Here is a 12,884-nt window from a genome sequence, read left to right on the forward strand (position 1 = left end):
GATTACCCCCCCTCAATCTACTCGATTTGCTCGGATGAGAATGTTAAATTCGAGGCGTTGCTTAACCGGGAGCCAATGTAGGTCAGCGAGCACAGGGGGTGATGGGTGAACAGGACTTGGTGCGAGTTAGGACACGGGCAGCCGAGTTTCGGATGACCTCAAGTTTACGGCGGGTAGAACTAGGGGGGCCGGCCAGGAGTGCGCTGGAATAGTCAAGTCTCGAAAGTCAAGTCAAAACTTCCATCAATTTCTGCTGTCGACTGTCTGATGTAATCATAACGGAATTGCACTTGTAAGTGACCTTTCAGTTCATCTGCTATAATAAGTAGGAGGTTACTGAGTTATTCATAGTCTAAATTAGACTCGATAAATCAGGATCACAGCTGGATTGATTTTAAGCCTTTGAAACGGATATCCAGATTGCTGGAATTACTGGAAGATGGTCCATCTTTAAATAATTAGCAATTGGAGGATTCGCAAAGGTCCGACAGCTTTCCACCCTTAAATCACAGAACATGAGACTCCCCCCCACCCCCCTCCGGTCCCATCCTATCCCCTATTGTATTGGCTTTAACCCTGTTGTACAGTCCAATGTAATCCCTCTTCATTCAATTAGTCTTGCTCCGGGTATTGAAAGCAGCAGTCGAACTGCATTGGTGGTAAATGTCTCATTTAGCAGTCAGTGTCACTGCTTGCAGTGCCTTCTCCATCAGAGGCTCAGATAACCTGCTCATTTATCAGGCGGGAGAGCAAATTGGCAAACGTGAATTATAATATTTTGACAAACAAATTGAGACCTCACGCTGAAGGCCAAGGACCGGAGCTCAGGCCACCAGCAAGGTTGAAGCCCCAAATCGCCTTACAGCCAATGAAATACTTTAGAAGTGTAATCAGTGTTGTAGTGTAGGAAACGGGGCAGACAAATGTGCACACAGCAAGCTCCCACAAACAGCAATATGATAATGACCAGATAATCTGTTTTTAGAGGTGTTAATTGAGGGATAAATATTGGCCGGGACACTGGGGAGAACTCCCCCACTCTTCTTCGAAACAGTGCCGTGGCATCTGATGTAAAAAGACTACTAAGCACTTGGTTGGAGTATAAAACAAGGCTTTAATCAACTGTTTCACAACCATGAGATTCTAGTTACATCACTAGTTCCTGGTTACAGAAACATCCTGAGCAAGCTGGGCCCACGCCCGAGTATTTATACTCCTTGGACGGCGCCACCAGCTGGCCGCCCAGTGTTACTTCATGAGTCATTTCTTCATGAATGATAAGATTCATGACAGCATCTGAGAGTTTAGACGGGGCTTCGGTTTAACATCTCATCTGAAAGACGGCTCTTCCTAGAGTGCAGCACTCCCTCAGCACCGCACTGGAGTGTCAGCCTAGATTATGGGCTCAAATCTCTGGAGTGGGATTATGAGCCAACCACCTTTGGACTCGTAGGTGAGAGTTTCACCCACTGAGCCACAGCTGAACAGGTGGAACTGCAGGAAAGGAGTCTTGAGGTCCTGGGGAAAGAATGGTTAGAGTGGGAGACAATGTAATAGGACTCAATTTCAACATGGTAACGGTGTAGGGAGGGGGGAAGAGTGTGTAGATCAGCTTATTTTCAGTTTTAGAGGGCGATCGAGGAAGGGCACCGACCCAATTGCTATCGCCAAAATGGAGGCAGGAATGGTTGTGATGGACACGGTAGGCAGAGATGAGAAGGAGTGCTTGTCATAGCCAGTCAGCCGCCTCTTGTATTCTGCCCAGGAGTGCGGGATGGAAGAGCCTCCACAGATAATGGGAATAATATTTGAGTATTAGATGGTTTGGGCTTCATAGCGATTTGTTGAAAGATGAAGAGGTGTTTGGCACAAAAGAAGAAACCCAGCTTCTTGCAAATAATATCAGCAATGCAGGAGCTGTGGAAGCTTGTTTTGAGGTCAAAGAAAGTAGCGAGGCCGCTAATGTCAATGGACAATGAGGGGTCAAGATTGGAGCCATCAAAGGTTAAGTTAAGTGGTAGCTGTTATTTGGTTGGATTTGCAAGAGACACAAGGGGGTTATTCTATGATCCGGTGCTCCCAGTGGATTCTGGCACCCTCAGGGAGTGCAGGTTGAGAATTCACGGACACGCAGCCCGTGCTTTTCCATGCATTCATTTTATAGACTGAAAAGCGCAGGTTGTGGGATCACAAAATCCCTGCTCTGCACACCCTGGGGCTGTCGGATGGTAGAATCCCCGATTATAGCGGAAGTGTTCCTCTTTGATATGTATCCCTGCCCGTGTATCAGAATTCCAGAAACTCAGTACTATTGCAACATGCCTTTCAGATACCTCAAGATGCTCAACAATGCCTGCCTGTAACTCACCCTTAAGGAGGAAATGGTAAAGGGTCTCATTTCTCCTGCCCCCGTACAGTGTGAAGTCACAGAAGCTACTTGTTGTGGTGTCAGCCTTGGCTCAGTGGGTCGCACTCTCTGGCCTCTGAGTCAGAAGGTTGTGGGTTCATGCCCCACTCCAGAGACTTGAGCACATTGGGCCAGGAATTCAGGACCCCACGGGTGAGTACGCGCTGGGTACTCACCCGTAAGGCCAACGGAAGTGCCGGTTTCGCTCATGCACTGCGCATGCGCTGGAAACCAAAACTTCCGTTCCCTTGAAGGAAGGTGTTCGGGGGTCAAACGCATGCGCGGGAGAGGCAGCGCGTAGACCTGGAACTTCCAATTGTTTTACAGGTTTCTCCGGGAGGGTAAGTCTCCAGCAGCTGCGTGTGAAAAAAGCAGTCGCAAGGCCTGCTTTTAACAAGGTAAGAGGTTAATTAAGTAAAATTTAAAAAAAATTTCCACAAGTTTATCATTTTAAAATACTTTAAAGAAAGGTAAGTTTATTTTTAGCCCCGTTAAAAACGTGAATACATTTTTTCAAAAATTTAAAATTTTGTTTAAAATAGTTAATTTATGTAATTTATAGTTATTTTAAAAATGTGATTTAAAAAAAAAATTATTTCAAGTTTTACTTAGGTTTTGGGGCTGATCTCTATTCATAGATTTGACAGGTCTTCCTGTCAAATCCATGAATGGAGATTCCCTGATCCGATTGGCTCCCCATGACCCACGTGATCCCAGGGGACGCTGCGAACTAACTGCGCCCCTGGGATACGCGAGCACTGCGCGCCGGCAGCTGGAGGAGGCCCAGGATCGGAATCCCACGCGGGCCCACAGCTCAACGGCCGGCGCGATGGGTAACTGCAGGTCGGGGGCTTGCACCCGCGGGAAGCCTCCGACCCAAATTTCTGGCCCATTATCTCGGCTGACACTCCAGTGCAGTACTGAGGGAGCGCTGGACTGTCGAAGATGGTGGAGTTCATTGTCAGACCCATCACGGGCTTGTGAAGCCACTGTTTTTATTTGTCAAAAAGCGAAGGTAATTCTGCAGATAAGTACGGTCACTGATAGGATTCCTCCCATGTCCTGCGGTTGTTTCTTCCCTACTAGTTTAGTTTTGTTTTTAGTTATCTTTATTTACGGACTCCTCCGTGGGACTCCTGTAAAGATTCAATTCTGACAGCCTGTTCTTGCCAGCCATGGGCCTCCCCTTCAGTCTGTCTGCTGGACAGGGCAGCCAGCTCTGGTTCGTTTGTAGCTGATTTTGAAGAGACCATTCACGGCACGATTGAACTTTCTCTCCCCAAGTGTCTGCCCAACATTAGTTAACATACAGTAGGTTCTTGGCAGAGGGGAAAGCTGGAAAACTCTAGCACAACAAGTCTCCAGAAGACGAGCGAAGAGAGATCTACCATTCTGTGGAGTGGACACTCAAAAATGGATTTCTTTGGCTGGACACATCCCGCTGCATCTGTCCAGTAAAGTCTTGCTGAAATGATGGTTTACAGGACACTATGAATGAATTAATCCTTAGAAGCGAGTAAGTGAAAACTCAACCAGCTAAAGTAGCTCCAGGCCTTGGAGGAGCTCCAACTAAGTACGTATAAAGAAAGAACTTGCATTTATACAGCGCTTCACAACCTCAGGATGTCCAAATCGCTTCACAGCCAATGAAGTTCTTTTTCAAGTGTAGTCACCGTTGTAATGTAGGGAAAACCCGGCAGACATTTTGTGCACAGCAAGGCCCCACAAACAGCAATGAAATAAATGACCAGATAATCAGTTGCTTATGACATTGGTTGAGGGATAAATGTTGGCCAGAACTACTCTGCTCTTTTTCGAACAGTGCTGTGGGTTCTTTTACGACCACCCGAGAGGTGTTTCCCCCTGGATTTTTTTGCCAGTTATCTTAAATCTGTGTCCTCTGGTTACCGACCCTCTTGCCAGTGGAAACAGATTATCCCCATCAACACACTCCTCATAATTTTGAACGCCTCTATCAATATTCCCTTATCCTTGTCTGCTCTAAGGAGAACAATCCCAGCGTCTCTAGTCTCTCCACATAGAAAGACTTGCATTTCTCTAGCGCCTTTCACAACCACCAGATGTCCCAAAGCACTTTACAGCCAATGAAGTACTTTTTGAAGTGTAGTCACTGTTGAAATGTAGGAAACGCAGCAGCCAATTTGCGCACAGCAAGCTCGCACAAACAGCAATGTGACAATGACCAGATAATCTGTTTCAGTGATGTTGATTGAGGGATAAATATTGGCCAGGATGCCGGGAATAATTCCCCTGCTCTTTTTTGAAATAGTGCCATGGGATCTTTTGCATCCACCTGAGAGAGCAGACGGGGCCTCGGTTTAATGTCTCATCTGAAAGACGACACCTCCGACAGTGCAGCGCTCCCTCAGCACTGCACGGGAGTGTCAGCCTAGCTTGTTGTGCTCAAGTCCCATGGAGTGGGACTTGAACCCACAACCTTCTGACTTAGAGGCGAGGGTGCTACCTGTGAGCCACGGCTGACACATAACTAAAGCGTAGCCTGTTCAGTACCGGCATAAATACTACACGGATCGGAGATGCATTAAGATGAGAAAACAGCAGCAACTCAGTCTTTTCTGTTCAGGGCTTAATTGCGCAATTTTAAATGTTATCATACGCTCCCACATTATACCGGCCATTGCGCATAGTGGGCAAATTGCGTTCACGCTAACGTGCCCGCTTTAAGCGGTGGGGTCTGTACTGGGTAGATTGCCATGTGGTCAACGTTTCATTGTCGGGATGTGGAGTGAAATGACCCTCGGATCCACTTTACAGTAGAATGCTTCATGGACGTACGGTCAAGTTGGTTAGAGTCATACAGCACAGAAAGAGGCCCTTCGGCCCATCGTGTCCACGCTGGCCATCAAGCCCTGTCTATTCTAATCCCATTTTCCAGCACTTGGTCCGTAGCCTTGTATGCTATGCCGTTTCAAGTGCTCATCTAAATGCTTCTTGAATGTTAAGAACATAAGAACATAAGAAATAGGAGCAGGAGTAGGCCAATCGGCCCCTCGAGCCTGCTCCGCCATTCAATAAGATCATGGCTGATCTGATCCTAACCGCCAATCCACTATCACAGAACCATCTCCTGAATCTAACAGAATTAGACACACAAAATAGGAGCAGGATCAGGCTACACGGCCCCTGGGCCCGCTCCGCTACCCACAGGGCCATGACCGATCCGAACCTAGACTCATGTCCAAATTCCTGCCCGCTCCCCGTAACCCTTAATTCCCTTTACTTCTAGGAAACTGTCTATTTCTGTTTTAAATTTATGTAATGATGTAGCTTCTACAGCTTTTTGGGGCAGCATATTCCATGGACCTACCACCCTCTGAGTGAAGTAGTTCCTCCTCATCTCAGTTTTGAAAGAGCAGCCCCTTATTCTAAGACTATGCCCCCTAGTTCTAGTTTCACCCATCATCGGGAACATCTTCCCTGCATCCACCCGATCCGACCCCGTCACAATCTTATATGTTAAGGGTTCCTGCCTCTACCACCCTTTCAGGCAGTGAGTTCCAGATTCCAACCACCCTCTGGGTGAAAAAGTTTTTCCTCAAATCCCCTCTAAACCTCCTGCCCCTTACCTTGAAACTATGCCCCCTGGTTATTGACCCCTCTACTAAGGGGAAAAGTTCCTTTCTATCTATCCTAGCTATGCCCCTCATAATTTTGTACACCTCAATCAGGTCCCCCCTCAGCCTTCTCTGCTCTAAGGAAAACAACCCCAGCCTGTCCAGTCTCTCTTCATAGCTGAAGCACTCCAGCCCAGGTAACATCCTGGTGAATCTCCTCTGCACCCTCTCTAATGCAATCACATCCTTCCTATAGTGTGGCGACCAGAACTGCACACAGTATTCCAGCTGTGGCCTAACTAGCGGTTTGTACAGCTCCATCATAACCTCCCTGCTCTTATATTCTAGCCTCGGCTAATGAAGACAAGTATCCCATTTGCCTTTTTAACCACCTTGCCTACCTGTCCTGATGCCTTCAGGGATCTATGTACATGCACACCAAGGTCCCTCTGATCCTCTGTCCTTCCTAGGGTCCTACCTTTCATTGTGTACTCCCTTGCCTTGTTAGTCCTCCCAAAATGCATCACATTGTAGGAACTGGGGTTCCTAGCCGAAGAATTGAGATCGACTCAGAAAATCAAAAACAATAAAATTTAATGAACAAACGAAGCTGTACAGGAAACTGTAGGATACAATGCAAATAGGTCTGGTCTGCTTGAAAGCCTCTCTGGAAACTGCTAGAAGGTTCCGAGCTCAACTGCTAGCAGGTTCCGAGCTCAACTGCTAGAAGGTTCCGAGCTGTATTGCTAGAAGGTTCCGAGCTCTGACGTCATGCCGTCATCACGTTGAGTACAGGAAAGAAGCCCTAGTACAGTTAACAGATACATTAAAGGTGCAGCCCCCCAGCTGTACTACATTGCTGTAAAAGGAATTATATACAATTGTCCGTAATCCTCTGGTGGTTCCGCCACAACATCACACTTTTCAGGGTTAAATTCCATTTGCCACTATTCTGCCCATCTGACCAACCCGTCCATATCGTCTTGTAGCCTGAGGTTTCCCTCCTCACTATTTACCACTCCACCAATTTTTGTGTCATCTGCGAACTTACTGATCATACCTCCTACATTCATATCTAAATCATTAATGTACACTACAAACAGCAAAGGACCCAGCACCAATCCCTGCGGTACACCACTGGACACAGGCTTCCAGTCACAAAAACAACCTTCGACCATTACCCTCTGCCTCCTGCCACTAAGCCAATTTTGGATCCAATGTGCCAAATTGCCCTGGATCCCATGGGCTCTTACCTTCTTGACCAGTCTCCCATGTGGGACTTTGTCAAAAGCCTTACTGAAGTCCATGTAGACTACATCAACTGCACTACCCTCATCCACACACCTAGACACCCCCTCGAAAAATTCAATCAAATTGGTCAGACATGATCTCCCCCTGACAAAGTCATGCTGACTATCCTTGATTAATCCTTGCCTCTCCAAATGGAATTTAATTCTGTCCCTCAGAATTTTTTCTAGTAATTTCCCTACCACTGATGTTAGGCTCACTGGCCTGTAATTCCCTGGTTTATCCCTACTACCCTTCTTGAATAATGGTGCAGGACAGGCAGCCTAAAGTCCCCAGTTCGACCTTCACTCAGAACTGTAACTGCTGTGGTTTGCAACAGGCGTCTCGACTGATGTCCATGGGACTTCCAATCCTCAGAGCTAGGGTTTCTGCTTCTATCTAATACACTCGCTCGAGCAACTTTTGTTGCATCCGTGTATAATAAGACACAGACTGCGGAGAACGGTACAACAGGTGTTTACTCAACGTGGCTCACACTGCAACTGATCTGTACAGATTACTACTCAGGGCTATATACAGGTGTGGTCACTGCCGGTACTGCAGTATACATGAGCTGTAAAAGATAGTTCCCCACTTAAAGGTATATACATTACAATTCCTCCCCTTTTAGGTTAACAGTACCATAACACTCATTTAACAATTAAATATCAAACTAATTACAATTAACACTTTTAACATGCAACATTAGCTGAAAATAGTCTATTTATATATTCAGTCTTTGGGGAGGCTTCCTGATCCTTTCTGGATAGTGCCTTTCCCGAGTGTCTTGCTCTTGGTGCGGAGGCGATTCTGGCCCCCTGTCGTCGGTTGGTTCATCAGCTTCCGATGCTACTGTTTCTGGGGTAGATGCGACCTGTACATCGGGTCATTCACCAGGTACGTATGGGCGAAGCATGGGGTTGACTTGTTCCTGTGACTCTAGGATCTGGTCAGCATGGCGCCTCACGATGCTCTCCCCAACGTCCACTGTGTACATTAGTGGGCCCTGCCGTGTGCATATCGTTCCTGGCTGCCATTTTTCTGTTCGGTAGTCGCGGGCCAAGACTGGTTGCCCTACATTGAAGCTCCTTGTTGGCTTCTCATGGATGTGCTGGAATTGCTTACTCTCAACATCTCTTCGTACGTTTGGTCTGAGCAAATCCAGGCGAGATCTTAACCTTCGGTTAAAGAACATCATGGCTGGGGCCTGGTTGGTGACTGCATGTGTCGCATTCCGGTAGGCGAACAGGAAATTGTCCACCTTGTGCTGCAGCGGAATGTTGTCATTGTACATCGCCTTTATTGCCTTCTTAAAGGTTTGTACGAACCTCTCAGCCAATCCATTTGTGGCTGGATGATACGGGGCGGATGTGTAATGCCTTACCCCATTCTTTTTCAACAACCTCCGGAACTCTTCGGACATAAACTGTGGTCCGTTGTCAGAGCAAATCTGTTCTGGCAAGCCATTCCTGGCAAAAATGGTCCGTAGGACTGCAATAGTTTTCTCCGTGGTGGTGGAGGACATTTTGATGACCTCAGGCCATTTCGAGTGCGCATCCACGGCTATTAAAAACATTGAGTCCATGAATGGACCAGCAAAATCAATATGCACCCGTTGCCATGGAGATGAGGGCCACTCCCATGGGTGTAGAGGGGCCTGTGGTGGTGCATTTTGGACTTTCTGGCATCCTGAGCAGCTCTTGGTCAGGTCCTCGATTTGTTTATCGATTCCCAGCCACCACACATAAGCCCTGGCTAGGCTTTTCATTTTTACCCCTCCCAGATGACCCTCATGAAGCTCATTGAGCACTCTAGCCCTTAACTTGGGTGGAATTACCACTCGGGATCCACACATCAAGGTCCCCCGGCACACTGACAGCTGTTCTCTCCTTGTCAAGAATGCTGGCAACAGTGAGTCGCCATGTGCTGGCCATCCCTTCACCGTCAAATCATATACCCGAGACAGTGTCGGGTCATTTCGGGTTTCCTTTTCGATACAAGCGTTAGTTACCGGTAGGTATTCAACTATAGTCGAATGGAATATTTCGAAAGGATCCACTGCTGGTGCTTCCTCCGCAGTAGGCAGTGGCAGGCGTGATAGCCCATCAGCATTTCCATGCTGTTTCGTGCCCTTATATTCAATCTCATAGTGGTGCGCCCCTAGAAAAAGTGACGATCTTTGTAGTCGTTGCGCAGTCATCACCGGAACGCCCTTCTTCGGATTAAAAATGGAGACAAGAGACTGGTGATCAGTCAGCAAGGTGAATTTCTGCCCGTGCAGATAGTGATTGAACTTTTTCACTCCCCACACTAGGCTGAGGGCCTCCCCGCCAATCTGGGCGTAGTTACGCTCGGCTGAGGTTAGTGATCGTGACGCAAAGGCTATTGGCCTCTCTGAGCCATCCGAGAATTTGTGCGACAGCACCGCTCCAATGCCCTAGGGTGACGCATCACATGCCAACCGAATTGGTAATGCCGGGTTGTAATGGGCCAATACCTCTTTCGATGTGATTAGTGTTTTGCTCTTCTGGAAAGCTCGTCTACATTCGTCACTCCACTTCCATGGCACCCCAGTTTGCAGTAGGGTGTTCAGTGGGTGTAGTATTGTAGACAAATTTGGCAAGAACTTATGGCAGTAGTTTACCAGCCCGAGGAACGACCTCAGTTGTGACACATTTTCCAGTGCTGGAGCCTTGACTACTGACTCAATCTTCTCTGGGGACTTATGTAACCCCTCTTTATCAATAACGTGGCCACAATACGAGATCTGTTTTCTAAAAAACTCGCATTTGGGGCGGTTAGCTCGGAGCCCATATTCCTGCAATCTAGTGAGCACCTGCTCCAGGTTGGCAAGATGATCACTGTCATTTTCGCCCGTGACCAGGATGTCGCCCAAATAACATTGGGTCCCAGGGATCCCTTGCAGGATTTGTTCCATTGCCCTCTGCCAAATAGCCGGAGCTGATGCTACCCCGAATACCAGCCGGTTGTATTGGTAGAGACCTTTATGGGTGTTGATTGTGAGGTATTTTTTTGATGCTTCTTCTACCTCCATTTGCAGATACGCCTGGGCCAGATCAATCTTAGTGAAGCGTTTCCCTCCAGATAGCGAGGCGAAAATATCTTCAATCCGCGGAAGTGGATATTGTACGGTGTGAAGGATCGGGTTCAATGTTACCTTAAAGTCCCCACAGATGCGAACCTTCCTTGGTTCCCCAGGCGTGCTGCTCAACGGCTTTTTCATCACAGGGACGATGGGAGTAGCCCACTCGCTCCAGTCTACCTTGGACGGTACACCTGAACGTTCCAGACTCTCCAGCTCTGCTTCGACGGCTGGGTGGATCGCATAAGGTACCGGTCTGGCCTTAAAAAATTTTGGGCTTGCGTTTTCTTCAATTTTAATCATCGCTGTCATGCCTTTTAGTGTTCCGAGTCCTTGCTGGAACACTTCTTTCGTGTCAGTTAGGATCTTTGACAGTCGCCCAGGTGTGATGTCATCATCCTTTTTGTCAGCCACAGTCAGTGCCTGTATGGAATGCCAATCCAGTTGTATTTTCCGGATCCATTCACGTCCCAGTAATGGTGGTCCTCCATCTTGTAATACATACAGGTCTAGTTTTGGAGTTTCCTTACCGTTATATATAATGGTCACCCTTATTTTTCCTTTGGGGTAGACTTTTTGCCCCGTGTACGTCTTCAAAATAATTTTTGTGTCTCTCAAGGGTATGTGTGAGAATAGCCGCTCGTAGTCCTGTCGGTTTATGACTGTTAGGGCTGATCCTGTGTCCAATTCCATCTTTACCTGGACCCCTGCTATCTTGAGAGTGACCCAAATGGTTCGGTGATCCTCCGTTGTGATCACATTATGTAGTTTCAGACAACTCAGTTCCCTGCTTTCGGAGTCGTTATCACTCTCTTGTTTGTCTGAACTATTCTCCGTCATCTTATGTACCTTCTTGTACTTTTCTTTGATAGGTTTCTTATTGCTGGTTTTCTTTCCTGACCTGCAGACTCGTGCTATGTGTCCTACTTTTGCACACTGTCTGCACACTTTTTCTTTGAACCAGCAATCATTCTGGTCGTGTGTTGTTCTGCCGCAGCGATAGCACTTCTCTGTTCCATATGACATTTTGTTTGTGCCATATTCTTGCGGTCTCTGTTGTATCTCTGCAGCGCTCCGTGCTGCTGCTTCATATGATACCACAATGCTGAAAGCCTTTTCCAGCGTAAGGTCCTTTTCAGATAAAAGCCGTTTCTGGGTTCCTTCACTTTGAAGCCCACACACAAACTTATCCCTTAAGGTATCTGCCAGTCCCGCTCCAAACTGGCAGTGTTTCAATAGTTTGCACAGTTCTGTTAAATAATTAGCATTGCTTTCATCCTTATGCTGGTTCCATTTGTGAAACTTGAATCTTTCTGCTATCAGCAGCGGTGTGGGGTTTAAATGTTCCTTTAGTATCATTACTATGTCTTCAAAACTCTTTTCCATTGGCTTCATTGGGGTTACTAGATTTCGTAATAAACCATACGTCTTTGCACCCATTAATTTTAACAATACCGACGCTTTCTTGTCATCTGACACCTCATTTGCCTTGCAGTACACCTCTATTCGTTCGACATATGTAGTCCAATCTTCGACTTCATTGTCAAATGCGGTGATACTGCTACTCTTCGGCATTTTGGGTGTGGTTTAAAATGGCATCTCCCAATGGCTTAAAATGGCGTCTCCCGCGCTTTCCTTCCTCCCCCGCTGCTGCCAACGCCGCTCTCGGCGTTCCTCGTGGCAATGGCAGCGCCTCGCGGGTTTCTGCGCGTCTCTCTCTCCCTCTCTCTGACGCTGCTCGGCCCCTGAACACCGGCTGCGCCCTGTGCGCTCTGCCCTCTCTCTCCCCCGTCGACGCTGCTTGGCCCTTTGCTGTGCCGCTCGGTCGGGCTCTAGCCCGCCGCTGTCCGAGAAGGGTCTGCACACTACCTGTTGCCAGCCCGTTTCGCTGGACCACCTCAACTGGAAAGCCAAGCCTGGCTCTCGACAGCCTCCCCCGCAATTCTCGAGTCTCTGCTGGATGACTGGGCGGTTGCCCGTGGTCGACGCCCGAGTCTCTGGCCTTGACCTCCAATCCACTGATCTCCAGGAACGAATCCCTGGGAGGTGATGCAGAGTTGCAGGTAGGTTCGAACTTGCCTCGTTGTCAATGTTGCGTCCGTGTATAATAAGACACAGACTGCGGAGAACGGTACAACAGATGTTTACTCAACGTGGCTCACACTGCAACTGATCTGTACAGATCACTACTCAGGGCTATATACAGGTGTGGTCACTGCCGGTACTGCAGTATACATGAGCTGTAAAACATAGTTCCCCCCTTAAAGGTATACACATTACAACTTTCCTCACTGTTGGTTGTCTAGTACCAATTATTGAATGCGGACAGATGAAGAATTTAGTTAACAGCAAGTGTTAAATGTTCCTTTGTGTCTGGCCAAGGACTGAGCTACAATTTGCGTTTATATATCAGCATATTCATTTTTTTTTTGCTTGTGATTTACACTATAGTTGCGCGCATAATCTGTGCTTCATTGATGAGGTCTTCAAT

This window comes from Somniosus microcephalus, chromosome 15 (assembly GCF_052327205.1).
Source record: "Somniosus microcephalus isolate GS21.2 chromosome 15, FLI_Smic_1.0, whole genome shotgun sequence".
Lineage (NCBI taxonomy): Eukaryota > Metazoa > Chordata > Chondrichthyes > Squaliformes > Somniosidae > Somniosus > Somniosus microcephalus.